Source organism: Cervus canadensis, chromosome 20 (genome assembly GCF_019320065.1).
Source record: "Cervus canadensis isolate Bull #8, Minnesota chromosome 20, ASM1932006v1, whole genome shotgun sequence".
Classification (NCBI taxonomy): domain Eukaryota; kingdom Metazoa; phylum Chordata; class Mammalia; order Artiodactyla; family Cervidae; genus Cervus; species Cervus canadensis.
Genome location: NC_057405.1, coordinates 36,881,863 through 36,903,168, shown reverse-complemented (window position 1 = coordinate 36,903,168; position 21,306 = coordinate 36,881,863). Strand labels below are relative to the sequence as shown.

The 21,306-nt window shown below is 36.6% G+C and overlaps 1 non-coding gene across 1 annotated transcript; it reads left to right on the top strand.

The window, feature by feature from the left end:
* Nucleotides 1–19,743: 19,743 nt before the first annotated feature.
* TRNAG-CCC lies at nt 19,744–19,816 on the top strand. The gene has a single exon. It is a non-coding gene; the product is annotated as a tRNA-Gly (tRNA).
* The last annotated feature ends 1,490 nt before the right edge of the window (nt 19,817–21,306 follow it).

Below are 21,306 nucleotides of genomic sequence, written 5' to 3'. Positions count from 1 at the left end.
ATTAATCAAAGCAGTATACAGTCTAGACCTGATTCAAAGGTGGAAAATTAACTTAATCTCTTTTAATTTTTTAATGAAACATAGCTGACATACATCATTATGTTAGTTTCAGCTCTACTACTCAATGAGTTGACATTGTATACATTATGAAATGATTACTACAATAAGTCTAGTAACCATCTGTCCCCAAACAAACTTATTGCAGTATCACTGACCATCTTTCTTATGCTGCATATTAAATTCTCTGAGGATTAGTGATGTTGAGCACTTTTTAATGTGTCTGTTGGCCACCTGTATGCCTTCCTTAGAAAAAATTCTATTCAGGCTTTCTGCCCATTTTTTAATCAAGCTGTTTTTGTTGTTGTTTTTATTGAATCCATGAGTTATTTGTATATTTTGAATATTAACCTGTTATTAAACATATCATTTGCTAATGTCTTCTTCCATTCAGTAGGCTGTCTTTCCATTTCTTTAAAGGTTTCCTTTGCTGTGCAAAAAATTTTATAGTTTGATGTATCCCATTTCTTCATTTTTGCTTTTCTTTCCCTTGTCTGAGGAGACATATCCAAAAATAATTGCTAGGACTGGTGTCAAGGAATGTACTCCCTATGTTTTCTCCTAGGGGTTTTATAAAAGACTTACACTCAAGTCTTTAATCCACTTTGAATTATTTTTGCATCTAATGTGAGAAAGCAATCTTGTTTGATTCTTTTGCATGTAGCTGTCCAGTTTACCCAAAACCATTTATTGAAAAGGTGATCTTTTCTCCATCACACCTTTGTGTGATCTTTGCCACCTTTGTTGTAGATTAAGTTTAAGTGTAGATTTCTTTCTGGGTTCTCTCTTCTGTTTCATGGATCTATGTGTCTGTTTTTGTGCCAGTACCATACTGTTTCAAGTACCATAGCTTTGTGGTATGATCTGAAATCAAGTGTGTGATACCTTTGTCCTTCTTTCTCAAATTTATTTTGTCTATTTTTATTCTTCAATTTTTAAATATAATATATAGTATTGGGTGATTTGCAAATACTGAACCATCCTTCTCCAAGAAGGATAAAAGGGAGAGAAAGCAGAGAAAACTTTGCCATTTTAATTCTAATGTGTCTTGGTGTGGACATCTTTGGGTCCATCTTTTTTGGGACTCTCTGTCCTTTCTGTAGTTGATTATCTGTTTCCTTGCCCAGGTTAGGAAAGTTTCCCGCTAGGATGAATCTGGGTACTAGGGTGGCTGCCTGTAGAATTCAGGGGACCCAGGGCCATCAACCTCCTCTCTTGATGATAGGAGTTTGAAAATTACATTGCCAGGGGAACAGTAAAGAGAAGAGGAAAATATTGTGGTGATGCTTGATGTCTACCTCTGGGAGGTATTATTATCAAGCCTCTTTTGCACATAGGGAAACAGAAACACAAATTTGTTAAATAGTTGACCTTAAGCCATTCATCAAACAGTAAAGCTCCAGTCTGTTGTCAAAGGAATTTTCTTATATGTATCTAGGTACAGAGGTAGAGAGTGTTAGTCACTCAGTCATGTCCAACTCTTTGTGACCCCATGGACTATAGCCCACCAGGCTCCTCTGTCCATGGAATTCTCCAGGCAAGAATACTGGAGTGGGTTGCAACTTTCTTTTCCAGAGGCTTTTCCCAACCCAGGAATTTGCATCGCAGGCAAATTCTTTACCATCTGAACCACCAGGGAAGCCCATATGTATCTAAGCTTTTAATAAATGGAAAATGGTTAAGAAAGTATTAGAATGAAAAATCAATATAATTTAATAATTGATTAGATTTAGGAATACTCAGAGAAGGAATAAGAGAGGATTCATATTTGGAAAAGTGATACTATGAAGAGGAGTCAGTATTTATTGATTATATTAACCACAAATTAAGTAATGTAGAAGCATAAAACATTCAAGACTGAGCTACCCTCGGGTTATTCAGGTGGGTATGTTTATTGGGCTGCTGCTGGAGATGGAGTGTCTCACGCAAAAGAAAGAGATCTGAATAGAGATATAGACTTCAGCTTCACATAGTTGATTTGGTAATTGAAAGCATGAGAGTAGAAGAGACAGAAAGAGCTTAAAGAAGGCCAAGGGCAAAATCTAGAGAAGTACAGAGACAATGCAGAGGAAGAAGGGCCTTCCAAGTAACTTTCAGATGATAAAAACAGTACACAAGTTCCTGGCAGAAACACATGTAAATTTAAATCAATTTGTGATATGATAACATCACTCTAAGATTCAAATTATATCAGTAAAATATTTAAATATAAGATCTTACACATAATCAGGCATACTAGAAGACAAGGCAACATGAGCAAAAGCAAACCAACAACAACAAAAGTTAGATAATAGAAAAAGACTGATAGGGGCTTCAGATACTGTCATTCACTGATAGACATTTTTAACTAACCATGAATGCCATGCAAGGAAATAAAAGACAAAATAAAAATTGATGAAAGAACTGGAAATACTAAAAATATTCAGATGGAAATTCTGAAACTCAAAAATGCAAAAAACGAAACTAAAAATTCAATCAGTAGGTTTAACAGTAGGTTAACACAATTAAAAAGAGACAATTAGTAACCTGCAAGAAAAATCAGGGGGAAAAGTGTCCAGAATAAAGTCATAACATGTGGAAAATATAAGAGTACAGAGGACACAGTAGAAAGGACTACCTATAAGGTTTTAGAATATCACACAGAGAAAACAGAGAAAGGTACTTAAACCACACTTTAAAGAAATAATATCCAAGTGGCCAATAGACATTGTAAAAATATCCAAGTGGTCACCAGACATTGTAAAAATGTGTTTCACTTCATTAGCATTCAGAGAAATGCAAAATTCAAAACACGCTGAGATACCATCACATTCCAAAATGACTCAATTTCTGAAAGATGACAATTGCAAATTTGGCAAGGATGTGATCTAAGAGGAATACACATACAAGGCTAACCATATAGGAAAAATAGGAAGCCATTGATGAGCAAGACCTAGGAATGGGGAAGAAGTAAGTATACAACAGGAAATTTACTTTTACAGAGATGAAACCTACCTTTTCTTTGAGAGCAAGGAATAATGGATAGATTTGCTTGGGGCTAAAATTTTAAGGAAGCTTTGAGTGTGCTCTGCATCCGTTATCCAAGAGAGTGGGGCCACTAATGAAGGGGTGGTAAGCAAGGCAAGATAGGGAGTTTGCAAATGTTGAAGAAGAGTTTGGGATAGCTGTTGGGAAGACTGGACACATGAGTTCACTAGGCATGTATAGAAGAGTGACTGAATACGGACAGCCAGGTGATAATGAAAGCAATGTCATTTATATGAGTCTATGGTGCAAAGAATGTTCAAACTACTGCACAATTGCACTCATTTCACATGCTGGCAAGGTAATGCTCAAAATCCTTCAAGCTGGGCTTCAACGGTATGTGAACCAAGAACCTCCAGATGTATAAGCTGGATTTAGAAAAGGCAGAGGAACCAGAGATCAAATTGCCAACATCTGTTGGATCATCAAAAAAAAACAAAAGAATTCCAGAAAAACATCTACTTCTTCATTGACTATGCTAAAGCCTTTGACTGTTCAGATCACAACAAACTGTGGAAAATTCTTCAAGAGATGGGAATACCAGGCCGCCTTACTTGCCTCCTGAGAAACCTGAATGCAGGTCAAGAAGCAACAGTTAGAACCAGACGTGGAACAATGGACTGGTTCAAAATTAGGAAAGGAGTATTTCAAGGCTGTATATTGTCACCCTGCTTATTTAATGTCTATGTAGAGTACATCATGCAAAATGCCCAGCTGGATGAAGCTCAAGCTGGAATCAAGATTGCTGGGAGAAATATCAATAACCTCAGATATGCACATGATACCACCCTAATGGCAGAAAGTGAAGAGGAACTAAACAGCCTCTTGATGAAGGTGAACGAGGAGAGCAAAAAAGTTGGCTTAAAACTCAGTACTCAAAAAACTAAGATCATGTTATCTAGTCCCATCACTTCATGACAAATAAATGGCAAAAAAAAAAAAAAAAAATGGAAACAGTAACAGACTTTATTTTCTCAGGCTCTAAAATCACTGCAGACAGTGACAGCAGTCATGAAGTTAAAAGATGCTTGCTCCTTGGAAGAAACACCATGACAGACCTAGACAGTGTATTAAAAAGCAGAGACATCAATTTGTCAACAAAAAGGTCCATATAGTCAAAGCTGTGGTTTTTCCAGTGGTCATGTATGGATATGAGATTTGGCTGAGACTAAAGAATTGATGCTTTTGAACTGTGGTGCTGGATAAGATTTGAGAGTCCCTTGGACAGCAAGATCAAATCAATAAATTCTAAAGGAAATCAACCCTGAATATTCATTGGAAGGAGTGGTGCTGAAGCTGAAGCTCCAATACTTTGGCCACCTGATGCAAAGAGCTGACTCACTGCAAAAGACCCTAAAGCTGGGAAAGATTGAGGGCAGTAGGAGAAGTGGGCAACAGAGGATGAGATGGTTGGATGGCATCATCAACTCAATGGATGTGAGTTTGAGCAAACTCTTGGAGACATTGAAGGACAGGGAAGCCTGGCATGCTGCAGTCCATGGGGTCACAAAGAGTTGGACACAACTGAGCGACTGAACAATAGCAAATGGTGCTGTTTTAGTGATGTCTCTGCTCTCAGTGTTGCGGTACCATCTTGGTTTATGAAATTTGGGGTCTTATTGGAGTTATCTCTGAGGTCTAACTCATTCATTTACTAAGAAGTGTTTCTACACCATGCTCACTGTAAAAGGACATTATATATCTGTTCAGAAACAATTATACTTAGTTATATAGGAAAATATGCAAGGGAAATGAGGACAAAGCACTTACATTGAATCTAGAATATAGTGGTGAGCTTGACCATTTAATCCACATGCTTGGCTACAGATAGTCAGCATTTAAGGTATCTTAGGCACTCGAGCATCTGTGTCCCTGAAGCCATCTCAAGCAAAACAATGCAGGCCCTCAAATATCACTAAACCTCAGTAAGAAAGATTCAGCCAACTTCATTGTAGACCATTCTAGTTTCTCCCAATTCTCATGGCCCAGACATACTTTCTTATATGTTTCATGGTCTATTTAACTTTCCCTGAAGTCTGGAAAACCTCAAAAGCCTGTTGACAGCAAGGATTTTTAAAAGTCTTTCCTAAGACAGCCAAAACTGTAGTGCAGAGCTTGCATAGAAACCTTGATTTTTACAAGCAGACCAGTGATATAGATTCCCCCCACACACACACTCAATTACATTCCCTCATTTCAATTTGGCTTTGCATACGAGTTTTACAAAGCTGAGTTTGATGAGATGAAATGTTGTTAGGAACAAAAGGCGCGTGCATGGCAACACCCCACCACATATATATTTAATTAAAATGACTCACCCTAACAAAGCAAAAAAGCAGGTAATTTCATAAATTGTCCCCCAAACGTTCTCCTTATCTTACCACCCAAATTCACATGGTCTTTAAAAAAAAATACTCTTCAAAACAGGTCCTAAGAAGATAGAGTCTAGAAGGGAACATATGTTTGCTTGGTACCCAAAATATTTTGTTATCCCACCAAACATTGGAATAGACAGGACCAAGTTTGAAAACCCAGGAGAGACATTCAACAGCAACCTTATCTTGTTTGAATGCTTGTTCTGAGGTCACCTGGGGTGAACCAGAACTCAGCTGACAGTGTATCAAAAGGCTTAAAGCTCACAAAAGAAGGCATCGTAAGTGCACAAAGGGCGAGCATCTTTGGAAGTGGGCAAATTAGAACAATATGATATGCCATGTCTGAAAACATATCCCATTTTCTAACTTTGCAAAAGTAGTTTGTGGTCTGGATTCTTGGAAGCAAAGGAAATGAAAATGAATAAAAGTAAGTTAATGTCAGAAGTGCTGGACTTTTTGGTTGTGATGGTATTGTAAAAAGTAAAAATAACACCCATACATGCCTAAATATATAGACAGTAATTCCTTCAAAAGCAGGAAAATGTGGAGCAAACCCAAACAGCATGCACCTATCATTCAATTCAAGGAAATCAAGACAGCACTGGATTTCACAGATAGCATCATAGACAGCTATTACTGTCTAATCCAGTGGCACCTTTCTGCCTATTCCTGACTAACTACCAGTCCAATTTTCTGGCTTCACTCTCCCTATTTCTTCATTGTTTCAAGCCAGGGGGAGACTCATCTTAATAATGGGTCAATCCTCAGCCAAATGTGTTCAGCTGAAGGCCACCATGGGAGAATGGCAGGATATTGTCTTTCCACCAGCAAGTGAATTGCAGGCAGCTTAAGGCAATATCCATTTCACTATAATGCTGGTTTATGTTACAGCTCTTTTCAAACTTCTAATTGCCCTGTATTGCTGACATTTATAGACATGCCCTATTTTAAATGAAAACACAACACTGGGGTCAGGAGGAGGTTCTGGGACAGCCGAGACCCCAGGTGAAGCCAAAAGGGGAAATTACTTTAAAACTTCTAAATGCCAAATATGTTTGAGAAAAGGAAGGAAAAAAAATAAAATCTTCAGGCAGAAAAAACATTAATCATGGCCCCATGGTATAAATTAATAATAACCATATTTAATTCTATGTAAACATTCATTGGTTGGATTATATAATTTTTAAATGAAAGTAAATATTATTCATTTGGCTTGGTAAGTCTGGTAAGTCTCAGCTTATATGGAGTAACTTTATGATTTTTTTCCTTCCAATTTCACTTTTATTTGTTAAAAGCAAACACACCAAGCTAACCAGGTTTGTCAGCTGCTTTTGGCAATCACAATACTGTTATGAGTCTTTCAGATCATTCTAAAAGTTGCAATGAATAAAATAATATTTCACATTTATGTAGGACTTTTCACCTAGTATCTTATATGGTTTTATAAGCAATAAATCACTCACTCCAGAATTGCAAATAAAGAGTCTCAAATGCTACGCCAGTAAGTATTTCTCAGGTAGCTCCAGAAGAAGAAAGGTATATATAGGCTATAACCATTTTCATTTGTATATTGATACATTCATTCACTGAATTAGTGAGACATTGATCTATATACTTGACATATATTCATGTCATGTTCATAACTGTCTAACACTGTGTAGATTTCAGGCTATATCTTCTGCACAACAAAGGAAACTATAAGCAAGCTGAAAAGACAACCTTCAGAATGGGAGAAAATAATAGCAAATGAAGCAATGGACAAAGAATTAATCTCAAAAATATACTAGCAACTCCTGCAGCTCAATTCCAGAAAAATAAAAGACCAAATCAAACAGTGGACCAAAGAAATAAACAGACATTTCTCCAAAGAAGACATACAGATGGCGAACAAACACATGAAAAGATGCTCAACATCACTCATTATCAGAGAAATGCAAATCAAAACCACAATGAGGTACCATTACACGCCAGTCAGGATGGCTGCTATCCAAAAGTCTACAAGCAATAAATGCTGGAGAGGGTGTGGAGAAAAGGGAACCCTCTTACACTGTTGGTGGGAATGCAAACTAGTACAGCCACTATGGAGAACAGTGTGGAGATTTCTTAAAAAACTGGAAATAGAACTGCCATACGACCCAGCAATCCCACTTCTGGGCATACACACTGAGGAAACCAGAACTGAAAGAGACACGTGTACCCTAATGTTCATCGCAGCTCTATTTATAATAGCCAGGACATGGAAGCAACCTAGATGCCCATCAGCAAACCAATGGATAAGAAAGTTGTGCTAGATATACACAATGGAATATTACTCAGCCATTAAAAAGAATACGTTTGAATCAGTTCTAATGAGGTGAATGAAACTGGAGCCTATTATACATAGTAAAGTAAGCCAGAAAGAAAAACACCAATACAAGTATACTAAGGCATATATATGGAATTTAGAAAGATGGTAACGATAACCCTGTATGCGAGACAGCAAAAGAGACACAGTCTTTTGGACTCTGTGGGAGAGGGCGAGGGTGGGATGATATGGGAGAATGGCATTGAAACATGTAAATTATCATATGTGAAACGAATCTCCAGTCCAGGTTTGATGCATGATACAGGGTACTTGGGGCTGGCGCGCTGGGGTGACCCAGAGGGATGGGATGGGGAGGGAAGTGAGAGGGGGGATCAGGATGGGGAACACATGTACACCCATGGTGGATTCATGTCAATGTATGGCAAAACCAATACAATATTGTAAAGAAAATAAATAAATAAAACTGAAAAAAAAACCCACATTTTTTAAATACCTTAAAAAAAAAAAGAAGTATTAAAGAGTTTACACTTTAGTTGGGTTCTGATTAGGAAATCAATTGTTTGAGATCCTACTCTGAATAGCCAGAACAAATTCTTTTCAATGCTGTGGTCTCTTAGTCTCCTTGTGAATTGAGAAATAAGAAAATTATTAATAAATAGTCAACTCTAGCGCTTTTCTTTTATAGGCTATATATATTCATAGAAAAATTTTGGGGAAAAAAATAACTCACCATTTAAAATTTTTGTTTTTGTCATAGTTGTTTAGTCGCTAAGGCATGTCTGACTCTTTTGCAATCCCATGGACTCTAGCCTGCCAGGCTCCTCTGTCCATGGGATTTACCAACCAAGAATAATGGAATGGGTAGCCACTTCCTTCTCCAGGGGATCTTCCAACTTAGAGACTAAACCCACATCTCCTGTATCTCCTGCACTGCAGGCAGATTCTTTACTGCTAAGCCACCAGGGAGGCCAAAATCACCATTAATTCCACTATAGGAAGATGAACGTTAACAATTTGGGATACAAACTTTTTTTTTAGTTTTTCTTTGTATATTCACTTTTTTACATAAACAAGATCATGATGTATATACTGATTTACAACTGATTTTTCAGTCATTAATATATTATGAATATTTCTTATATGATTATATTTGAGCTTTGAGTACATGAAGTCACATGTAATGACCACATGGGGTTTTTAACTTCACTTCAAGCTGTGAAAGGACACTGGACCACAACTCAAACTTAAATGAAGAAATAAACAGCACAAGCAAACTACTGAACATAGCAACAACTAAAAAGGGTTATGCAACATGACCAAGCTGGATCTACCCTAGGTATGCAAGGCTGGTTCATATAATGAAAATCAATCAATGTAATATGCCATGTGACTAGAGTAAAAGTAGAAAAACCATGGTCCTCTCAAGAGGTAGTTTGACAAAACACAATACTCTTTGATGATTAAAAAAAAAAGTTTAATAAGATACAAATAGTGTATAAGTTTTTAATTCCTTTTGTTAAATTTATTCATAGAAAAACTATAAAACTTTGTTGAAAGAAATTAAAGAAATAAATACATGGAACAACATTCTGTGCTCTTAAATTGGAAAGCTTAATATTGTTAACATGATACTCTCCAAATCAGTCTTCAGATTCAAAGGCTCCTTTCCAAATTTCACTGCTTTTCTAGAATTCATGTTACTGAGTCCAAGCTTGCTCTGCTCATCGCACGACAGGCCAATGAATCCAAGAAACAAGGTGTTGAGGCAAGGAATACAACTTTATTTGGAAAGCCGGCTGACTGAGAAGATGGTAAAGTCTCAAAGTAACCATCTTATTGGGACCTGGATGCTAGAGTTTTTTTTATAACATCAGAGAGAGAGAGAGAGGCAATGAGGAACAAAAGTCAAAAGGCAGAATAGAGAGGAAGAGGCAGTGAGGAAGTGAAGTTAAATAGGGTCTTCAATCTTGCAAAACATCTGGAAGGGTCAGCCTCTGGAAGGAGTGTGTTAATCTCTTCTAGGCACAGGTGAGCAGAGTCAGATCTCCTGGTGGCTCAGACAGTAAAGAATCTGCCTGCAATGTGGGAGACCTGGATTTGATCCCTGGGTTGGGAAGATCCCTTGGAAGAGGGCATGGCAACCCACTCCAGTATCCTTGCCTGGAGAATCCCCATGGATAGAGGTGCCTGGTGGGCTACAGTCCATGGGGTTGCAGAGTTGGACAAGACTGAGTGACTAAACACAGTTACGAGCTGAACCAAGGTACTTTGTATTAATTTACAATCAGACAGAGGGACAGGGTCCTCTGAGGCAGGCTATTATATTTGATTATAATAACAAAGCCAATGAAAAGCAAGTCAAAGAAACAGTTTCCAAGATGGAGTCAGAATTGGCTTCTTCTCTGCAACATTCATGCAGAAATACAAGGTACCCAGAATAGACAAAATAATCTTGGAAATGAACAAAACTGAAGAACTCACAATTCCTAATTTCAAACTTTTATTAAAAATCTATAGCAGTCAAGAAAGTGTGAAACTGGCATAAAGCTGAACAGTATAGGCCAATGTTATAGAACTGAGAGACTAGAAATAAACCTGCTGTCTATAGCCAAATGATTTTCAGTGAGGGTACCAAGATTATTTGGGGGCAGGGGGAGAATCATCTTTCAACAAATGGTACTACGACAACTGCATGTCCCCATGCAAAAGTATACATTTCAACCCTTAACTCATATCATATATAAAACTTGACTCAAAATTAGTCAAAGGCCTAAATGTAAAAGTTAAAACTATAAAACTCTTAGAAAAAGGCAGATATAAATCTTTGCAACCTAGGATTAGGAAATGAATTCTTAGATATGACATCAATAAAGCTTTCCAAATATAAAATAGATAAGCTAGACTTCACCAAAATTAAAAACTCTTTATGTTAAAGGATGTGATATGCTAAAAGAAGTGAAAATACAACCCACAAATTAGGAGATTGTAATTGCTAGTCATATATCCGATAAAGAATTATTAGCCAGAATATATAAAGAACTTTAGAATTCAACAACAAAATGTCAAATAGCCCAATTAAAAAACAGGCAATGATTTAAATAGATATTTCTCCAAAGATATGCAAAAGACCAATAAGCACACACACCAAAAAAAAAATGGTCAACATCATTAGTCATTAGAGAAATGCAAAGCAAAATTATGAGATATGCTTCACACTCACTAGGATGACAATTTTCAAAAAGGAAGGAAAGAAAGAAGAAAGGAGGGAAGGAAGAGAAACCTGGACAAGAATGTGAAGAAACTGAAACTCACATACACTGCTAGTAAAAGTGTAAAATGTTGCACTTGTAGTGGAAAACTCTTTAGCATTTATTCAAAAAAGTTACATGTAGAATTACCATGTTGTTGTTGTTTAGTCACTCAGTTGCATCCAACTTTTTGTGACCCCATGGACTGCAGCACACCAGGTTTCCCTGCCCTTCACTATCTCCCAGTGTTTGCTCAAACTCAGGTCCATTGAGTCAATGGAACCATCCAACCATCTCTGATCCAGCAATTCTTCTAGGTACATACATAAGAAAACTTAAAACTTAAGTTCATATAAAAACTTGCACACAAATATTGATAGTAGCATTATTCATAATAGCTAAAAAATGAAACAACCCAACTGTCCAACTAGTGAATAACTGATAATGGATAAACACAATATGGTATATCCATATAATGAAACATTGCATACACGCATGCTAAGTCACTTCAGTTGTGTCCGACTCTTTGCATCCCTATGGACTATAGCCCGCTTGGCTCTTCTGTCCATGGGATTATCCAGGCAAGAATACTGGAGGGGGTTACCATTTCCTTCTCCAGGGGATTTTCCTCACCTAGGGATCTAACCCAAGTCTCTTAAGTGTCCTGCATTGGCCAGTTGGTGGACAGAGGAGCCTGGTAGGCAGTCCATGGGGTTGCAAAGAGTCGGATATGACTGAGCGACTTCACTTTTCTTTGCCACGAGTGCCACCTGGGAGGCCCAGAGAAATATTATTCACCCATTAAAAGGAATGAAGTAATGATAAATGCTACAAAATGGATGAACCTTGAAAACAGTATGTTAATTGAAAAAGGCCATGCACAAAAGGTCATACACTGTATGGTTACATTTATATGAAGTGTTCAAGATAGGCAAATCCACAGCATCAGAGAGGAGATTAACGATTGTCAGGGCCTGGCTGCTAATGTGTTCACGATTTCTTTCTGGATAATGAAAATGCCCTTGAATTAAATAGTGGGAATGGTTGCACAACTTTGCAAATATTCTAAAAGCCAGTGAGTTATATGCTTAAAAGCAGTAAATTTTGTTACATGTGAATTATACCTAAATTATTAAAAATTGAGGCTAGAAGACATTTGTAAATACTTAGAAGTACATGGCTTACTGAAATAAGAAGGTAAAAAGCAGAAGAATGTGTGGAAATAACAGAAAAACAGGAAAATAAAATGCATGAAACAATACATTTTCTTAAAGAAAAGAGATCACAGATAATAATGAGGTAACACTTTGGCCACCTGATGCAAAGAGCTGACTCGCTGGAAAAGACCCTGATACTGGGAAGGATTGAAGACAAGAGGAGAAGGGTCTGCAGAGGATGAGATGTTTATATAGCATCACTGACTCAATGGACTTGAGTTTGAGCAGACTTTGGGAGATAGTAAAGGACAGGGAAGCCAGGTGTGTTGCAGCCCAGGGGGTCGCAAAGAGTTGGACATGACTTAGTGACCAAGCAACAACACAATGAAGCCAAATGGAAAAAAAATCCTTTGTGTTGTCAATGCATTTTGTCCACTGATAGAATATACCTGCTAGGGTATCCATTTGTGTGTGTGTGAGTATTAGCAAAACATAAGGCATGAATAGACATTGTTTTTTGTTTTGCTTTGTTTTGGTGACCTTCACTTTTTATAGGTAGGGAAACTGAGGCACCAAAAGTTTAATGTTGACATCACACGTCTAGTAAGCGATGGAGCCAGGCTCAACCCTAGAGCCTCTGCCTCTAGAGCCCCTGCTCTGAACCCCACATAACAGCACCACTCAAATCTATCTTTGAAGCCTAGGCAGTCTTAGAAATACAATCCACTCTCTGTATTGTTACCTTCTGATTACGCTCACAAATTTTCTCTGCAATAGTAATAAAGTGATAACTTGGGAATATTGAGGGACCAACTGCTTAAGTAATAAATGAACTGCTACCTATGCCACAGACACAGCATTTTGAATAGTTTTAAAATTTGCTCCTCAATCTAGTCTGCTGAAGTTTCTGATCAGGGTAAGGAACTCCACTATGTATACGTGATTTTACCATAGGACACAGAACACTGTCCCTATTTTGGAAAATTAAGGATAGCTATATCCATAGTTATTAAATATTAGACACAATATTAATTAAATATTAGACACATCTTCTAGTCCCAACTCTCTCCCCCTGACATTTTGTATAAGTCCTTGAACTATGAGGATATACACAGTGTTTCCATTTAAGGTTCTCTGTTGCCAGGAATATTATTCATTTCTGTTGCATTCAGTAACCTGTGGCAAAATTTAATACACAGCAGTATTATAGTATACATTAAATATAAGAAGAAAGGAAGGAGGAAGTAATGGAGGGGAGGGAAGGAAGAAGAGTAAGGGATGGGAAAGGAAGAAAGAAAAAGAGAAAGTTTAGCTGGTTTATAGACTGAGTAGTACATTGAGGTCTCTACTCTGCAGAGTTTAGGGCAGTGGTCCTCAAACCTATAATGCCCCCTTTAAGAAGTAAATGGGTAGTATTATAGCATCCTCTTTTCCACCCTGAAAAGTAATTCTGAGATACTATAATATTTAAACAAATATCTTCAGGAAAATATAATATGAAATCTTATTTTAAAAGGAGTTTTAGCAAATGAATGTAGGGTTCAATATGCAGCAAATGCTCAGGTATAACTATACTATAAGGCAAAATGAGTTTATCAGATCATTCACCTACTTGTAATGAATATGTTTGTATTTAAAGAACAAGGGAGATCAGAAGTCATTCCATAAAAGAAGTAAAGGAAAATGAAATGTTGATGCTATTGGTGACATTAGATTAAAAATTAGAGTTAGGAAAAGTATTGACAAACCAGACTTGTGTATTTGTAAGAAAGAGGAGGAAATGCTAAATAGGTAGCACTGCTACCTAATTGCTAAATAGGAGGAATTGCTAATAGACCAAATTAACATCTTGTGAAAATAGAAAAGGTGAGTACAATATACCTTCATTAACTTGCCACTGTCTTTCTTTGTAAAATGTTCATTTGGTTTTCTTGGTTTCACCACTTGCTTCATTATTTTAAAAAGAATGATACCATAGAACATTGATAACTTTTCAACTGTGAGCATACTTATAAAACTCAATTACAAATATTCAACTGAATGTTCTCAGCCTTTTTCTTTTTGTCATCAAAACAAAAACTCTAAGTAAATGTGTGTCTGTATGTGTGTGCATACACATATGTAGCTATGAGAATGACCATGAATGTGAGAAAAACTGATAAGAATATGCGGTACTGGCAACTCAAATACCAAAGCGGCACTGCCAGTGGTGATTTGATTTTCCAAATCAAATAAATTTTAAATTTGATAAATTAAAAAAAATCTTATTCCAATTTATATCTTCTGATTTCTGAAAAAACTCACTGCATGTAGAGATGTTCCAAACTTCTTGTAGTTATATACTAGATAACTGTATTAAGGCTCCGATATTTACAAATTGGTTTTTCAGTCATGTGTTTGTCTCCTAGAGTTTTCAAAATCCATGCAGGATGGAAGCTAATTCTCTTTTGTGTGGGATTGCAGCACTTATTGAAAGACATCAAACATCCCTATCTCCTGTTAAGTAAATGTAAATGGCAGGAAATACAAAGATATGGTTTGTATTTGTTTGCTGGCTTCTTGAGATCAATGAAATATGATTCTGGAAACACAGTTTCTAGCATAAATTGATCTAAAACATTTGTAGGGTTGCTGATGTCTCAGATTAAAATCTCATTAACCTAAGATAAAAAGGCTTAAACACAGGATTTTAAATTTAGTAGCGCACTGTTATTGATGAATAGTAGCTGAAGAATAACAACTGCTTACCAATACTAACTTAATTATAGTTTATTGTAATCAGTTCTGGCACTAGTGGCTTATGAAACCTTCTATTGACAACTTTTAAGAACAATGAAAATCCCAAAGGGCCTCATTTCTCCTTAAATCAAATTGGTGAAGGTGAAAACTGGACTAGAGTGAAAGGTATACCTAATATGGAAATGCTTTATTTCTTCCCACAACTATTGTACTTTCCCCCCCAAACTATTTGAAAGGTAAATAAAAATCTGTAGCCTGCATTATGGTTTCCCAGTGTTCTTTAAAGTATTAGGAGAGTCGATGTTGGCTTGGAGAGATTGGAACCCAGTAATGGAATTTACTGTATTTTAATTTTTGGAAAGAATGTTTCTTGTTATTTGGAGAAGACAATATTAGCGCAGTTCTTAACATTGACAAAGAGACCGCAATTCTTTTGGTGTCAGCATCTAAATAGAAAAATCCACCAAAAACATATGAGTGAAATAACTCATTGACTTATAGCAAGATTTACCAGTTTTAAATCAACAATACAAGAAATACCAGAAGGACTTATATCTACTTGATTTCTACTCAAACTGTGACATAATAAAAGGAGCATGATTATGACTGTGAAGGGAATCTGACTATCAGGAAAAAATTTTGTTCAGTACAGGGATTGAGCCTAATGCAGATGGCTCAGAAAACTTTAGGGGGTGATGGAAATGTTACGAATCTTTTTTGCGTGTTGCTCATGCAACTATACACATCTGGAAAAATCATAAAACTATACTTCTAATAAGGGGAGGGTTCTGTTGCTGTTGTTTGTTTTACACATAATTTATTTTATTAAAATAACATAATAGAGAAATAATTGCATAACTGTATTTTGTCAGGCACAATGAAAACAAAATTAACACTCAAATCATCAAGAAAACTTCTGTTCCTAGTTTCCTTTCATACATAAGACATGATGTAGAGACAAAGTAATCCTGTGGACCCACCCCATAGGGGCAGCTATAAAAAGAAGGAGTTTTACTTTACGCAATTCTAACTTTAAAAAATAATTTGGGGGAAGGATGTAGTTACTGGTGCTTGTTCAGCGACTCCACATTATCAGGACCAGTGTTGTGTTATGATTTCATTTTGTTATCATTCAACAGAAGTTCCATAGCATTTATGAGATGCAGCTAAAGCAGTGTTTCGAGAGAAATATAAAGCCCCAAATGTGTCCCTAAAAGAAGAAATACTGAAAATTAATGTAGCAAGGGGTTGAAAAAATAATAGCAAAATATATGTAAAACTAGTGGAAACAAATAGTAAAGAGATTGACCAAAAGAATTAGCAAAGCCCAAAGTTGGTTATTTGAAAACAAAAATAAAACTGATAAACTTCTATTGAGATTAATTTTTGTTTAGAAAGAGATGGTGAAAATACCTAATATCAGATTCTCCAAACATTATAAACAACTTTAGGCCAGCAATTTTGAAAATTTAGAAGAAATGGATAAATTCCTAAACCTATCAAAACTGATAGAAGATGAAACAGAAAAACTGAAAAGGCTTAAAGAAATCTTTAGTGATTGTTATTAAATCTTTACTACAATTTTACTGAAATAATCTGAATATTTAAAACATTCCCCCAAGGAGAACTCTGAGCCCATATAGATAAAATTCTACCAAACAAAAAATAACTAATGTCAATATTATGCTAATTCTTATAGAGATTAACAAAAGTGAGAAGACTACTAGCTCTATCAGTCAGGAAGGCTAGGTCCTGACTAAATTATTGACAATAAACAACCTCAGAAATTTCAATAAAATATATAGCATTATTTTGTACATACCATATATGTATACATATAATATTTATACATGTACATGTTTTATATGCTACTATATTATATTATGTATGTTATAATTATATAATATTATTACATTAGTATATTATACCATTATATGGGGCTTGCCGGGTGGCTCAGTGGGTAAAGAATCCAACTGCAATGCAGGAGATGCAGGAGACACGGGTTCAGTTCCTGGGTTGGGAAAATCCCCTGGAGGAGGGCACGGCCACCACTCCAGTATTCTTGCCTGGAGAATCCCATGAACAAGAAGAGCCTGGCAGACTATAGTCCATAGGGTGGCAAAGAGTCAGACATGACTAAAGCAACTAAGCACATATGCATGCATACTATAATAATATGTGAACCACAAAAATCTAAATATATAGTACCATCAATGCTATATACTATATATACTGTGTGTTGTTCAGTCGCCCAGTCATATCTGACTCTTTGAGACCCCATGGACTGTAGCATGCCAGGCTCTCTGTCCCTCACCATCTCCCAAAGTTTGCCCCAAGTTCATGTCCATTGCATCGGTGATGCCATCCAGTCATCTCATCCTCAGATGCCCTCTTCTCCTTCTGCCCTCAATCTTTCCCAGCATAGGAATTTTCCAATGAGTCAGCTATTCACATCAGATGACCATATATATACTATATGCTACTATCCAAAAAGTATTATTAATATATTATAGTATAATAAAACATATATTAAGTAATTTTCTTCAAGAATACTTAATACACAAATAAGTGAAATTTATAAGTAACACAAGTAAGTGAAAATTATAAGAGATGTGCCAAGATATTCTACAAAAATTTCTTTCTTTTTTTCATTTATTTTTATTAGTTGGAGGCTAATTACTTTACAATATTGTAGTGGTTTTTGCCATACATTGACATGAATCAGCCATGGATTTACATGTGTTCCCCATCCCCATCCAATTGTTGCAATTGGAGCAACAATCCAATTGCTCTTTCCTTTCATCCTTTCAGAAGTCTATACAAATTGTTATCAAAGAACTTATATTAAACATTTCTCACATTGGCTTCCTTGACTGGGTCATGAGCTTTCTGTGCTCAAGGATTCTGTCCCTTCCATCTTTGTGTCCACAATGTCTGTTTCCCAGCAGGTCTTCGAACTGAATCATCAGGCATGAATGGATGAGTGGATATTAGAAGTGTAGACGAGTGGAGAAACAGATATTTAAGTGCTAAAACAATCTAGGCTCCTAATCTCCCTCTAAATTTGGGTAAACAAATTTATTAATTTAAATCAAAATTTCTCTTTTCACAGTAAATACACATTTCCTTTTTATTGATATAAGACATCGACTAGGTCTTAATTTGCTCCAACCTAAACTTTGCCATTAACCTCGAGGCACAGATAAAAGAGAGCCTTAAAGTAAATATAAATGGGAAACAAAGACTGAAGTATACTACAATCCTCCCTCACCCCAGAAGAAGCTGGGGTGAGAATAAAAACTGTTGGGTGGAGAAGCCCATGGAAAACATCTGCCAGTAGGGTTTCAAAGAGTGAAGAGGGCACTTACTATGTGTGCTATTGCCAAAGCCCCCAAAAACACAACATCAATGGAGTGCTATTTGTTTTTTCTGTAGTCAATAGATCAAAAGCCTGAGCGGTGGTGCGATCTGCTCTTTGTAAGGAGAAAAGGTCTATGCAGAGAAACGGAGGGAAACATCTGGAAATATCTGTCTACGAAGCTGCTTGAAAAATCACCATGTAGCAGCAATAGGAGAAACATCTGTGCAGTGTGCACCAGCCTGGCATAGGAGGGGAGCTGCTGGGAAGAGAACCATATAATCAAGACAAAGATCAGGGTGGAGACAGGCACCTCTTGAATGACAGAGCTTCCCAGATCTCATTTGTAGCCACATGTAATCAATCAATAAGTTTTCCCTTCCAAAGAATTTAGATTAGCAGCACCTGCTCCAGGCATAGCTGGGCAAAGGCAGAATACAGTATGTTAAGGCAATTCCTCACAGACATTGTCAAATGTCATTAAAGAGCAGGATCTGTGTGTTATGTGTTCACTGTGAAGTTCTAAACACTAATGAATTATTTTAAGAATGATGTTTTGAAGCAGCTCATAAGCACGAATGTTGAACCCCAGATACCGTCAACACGGTTTTCTTACACAAATTATGTGCATCAGTTTTTTAATCAAAGGTACTTTGAAAACACTATTTTTCATCAAAGCTAATACAAATTCAACAATTTTCTTTAAACAAATGTTTGTTTTGTTACAGTTTGAGCTAATACCATCACGCAAGTTTTTAAAAATAAATATGTGAGTAATAAATACTGTTACATGCTCTTTAAAATACAAATTCATGAAATCATTTCCTATATGCCTGGGGGTATCTCTATCATCTTTGGATAAATTAAATTAACTCTGTTATTCAATTAAAATATAAAGTTAGAGAAAATCTCTAGAGATGAAAACTTAATTTACATCTACATTTAAAAAATACTGTACAGCTGTGAAACTACATTAAAGTACATTCAATGTTTTTGTTATTTATAAAATTTGGCCTGCAAACATGGTGTTCCCAATATTGGTGTTAATTAGCAAGCTGTCACTTTGTATTATATTGGAGTTGTCTAATGCTTTTATTGCATCTTGAAATGGTGTTTACACGCCCCATGAAATTATTTTGTTAGAATATTGTTCAATTCTTTTCATTTTTCTCAGTCCGTGCTCCCACAATTTATTGGTGTAGCCCTCACAGTCAACAAAAGAGTCTGAAATGCAGTACTTGGGTGCAATCTCAAAAATGACAGAATGATAATGATCTCTGTTCATTTCCAGGGCAAACCATTCAGTGTCACAGTAATCCAAGTCTATGCACCAACCACTAATGCTGAAAAAACGATGAAGTTGACTGGTTTTACGAAGACCTACAAAACCTTCTAGAGCTAAACCAAAAACAAAGATGTCCTTAACATCATAGAAGACTGGAATGCAAAAGTAGGAAGTCAAGAGATACATGGAGGGACTTCCCTGGTGGTCCAGTGGTTAAGACTCCGTGCTCCCAATGCAGAGGGTCCAGGTTTGATCCCTGGTCAGGGAACTAGATCCCACATGCTGCAACTAAAGAACTCTTACACCACAATGAAGATTGAAGATCCCACATACTGGAACTAAGACCTGGTGCAGCCAAATAAAAAAAAAAAAAAAATTCTTAAAAAAAAAAAAAAAAAGAGATACATGGAGTAACAGGCAAGTTTGGCCTTGGAATACAAAATGAAGCAGGGCAAAGGCTAACAGAATTCTGCCAAGAGAATGCACTGGTCATAGCAAACATCATTTTTCAATAACACAAGAGACGACTTTATACATGGACATCACCAAATGGTCAATACTGAAATCAGATTGATTATATTCTTTATAGGCAAAGATGGAGAAACTGTAAACAGCCAGCAAAAACAAAACCTGGAGCTGATTGTGACTCAGATCATCAGCTCTCAAAGCAAAATTCAGGCTTAAACTAAAGAGAGTGGGGAAAACCACTAGGCCAGCAAGGTATGACTTAAATCAAATCCCCTATGAATATATAGTAGAGGTGATGAATAGATTCAAGGGACTAGATCTAGTAAACAGAGTGCCTAGAGAACTATGGACAGAGGTCTGTAATATTGAACAGGAGGCAATCAACAAAACCATCCCAAAGAAAAAGAAAGGCAAGAAGGCAAGGTGGTTGCCTGAGGAGGCTTTACAAATATCTGATGAAAGAAGAGAAGTAAAAAGCAGGGGAGAAAAGAAAAGATACACCCAACTAAAGGTAGAGTTCAGAGAATAACAAGGAGAGACAAGAAGGCCTTCTTCAATGAAGAATGCAAATAAATAAAAGGAAAGCCACTGAAAGGGAAAGACTAGAGGTCTCTTCAAGAAAACTGGAAATATCAAAGGAATATTTCATCCAAAGATGGGCACAATAGAGGACAGAAATGGTAAAGACCTAATAGAAGCAGAAGAGATCACAAAAGAGACGGAAAGAATACACAGAAGAACTGTACAAAAAAGATCTTAATGACCCAGATAACCACAGTGCTGTGGTCACTTACCCAGAGCCAGACATTCTGGAGTGTGAAGTCAAGTGGGCCTTAGGAAGAACTGCTTTCAATAAAGCTCATAGAGGTGATGGAATTCTAGCTGAGCTATTTCAAATCCTAAAAAATGATGCTACCAAAGTGCTAGACTCAAAATATCAGCAAATTTGGAAAACCAAGCAGTGACCACAGGACTGGAAAATGTCAATCCTCATCCCAATTGTCAAGAAGGGCAGTACTAAAGAATGTTCAAGCCACTAGACATTGTACTCATCTCCTATGCTAGTAAGGTTATGCTCAAAATCCTGCATGCTAGGTGTCAGCATTTTGTGACCAAGAACTTCCAGATGTCCAAGTTAGGTTTAAAAAAGGCAGAGGAACTAGAGATCAAATTGCCAACATTCGCTGGATCATAGAGAAAGCAAGAGAATTCCAGAAAAACTTCTGTTTCATTGATTATGCTAAAGCTTTTGACTGTGTGGATCATAACAAACTGCGGAAAACTCCTAAA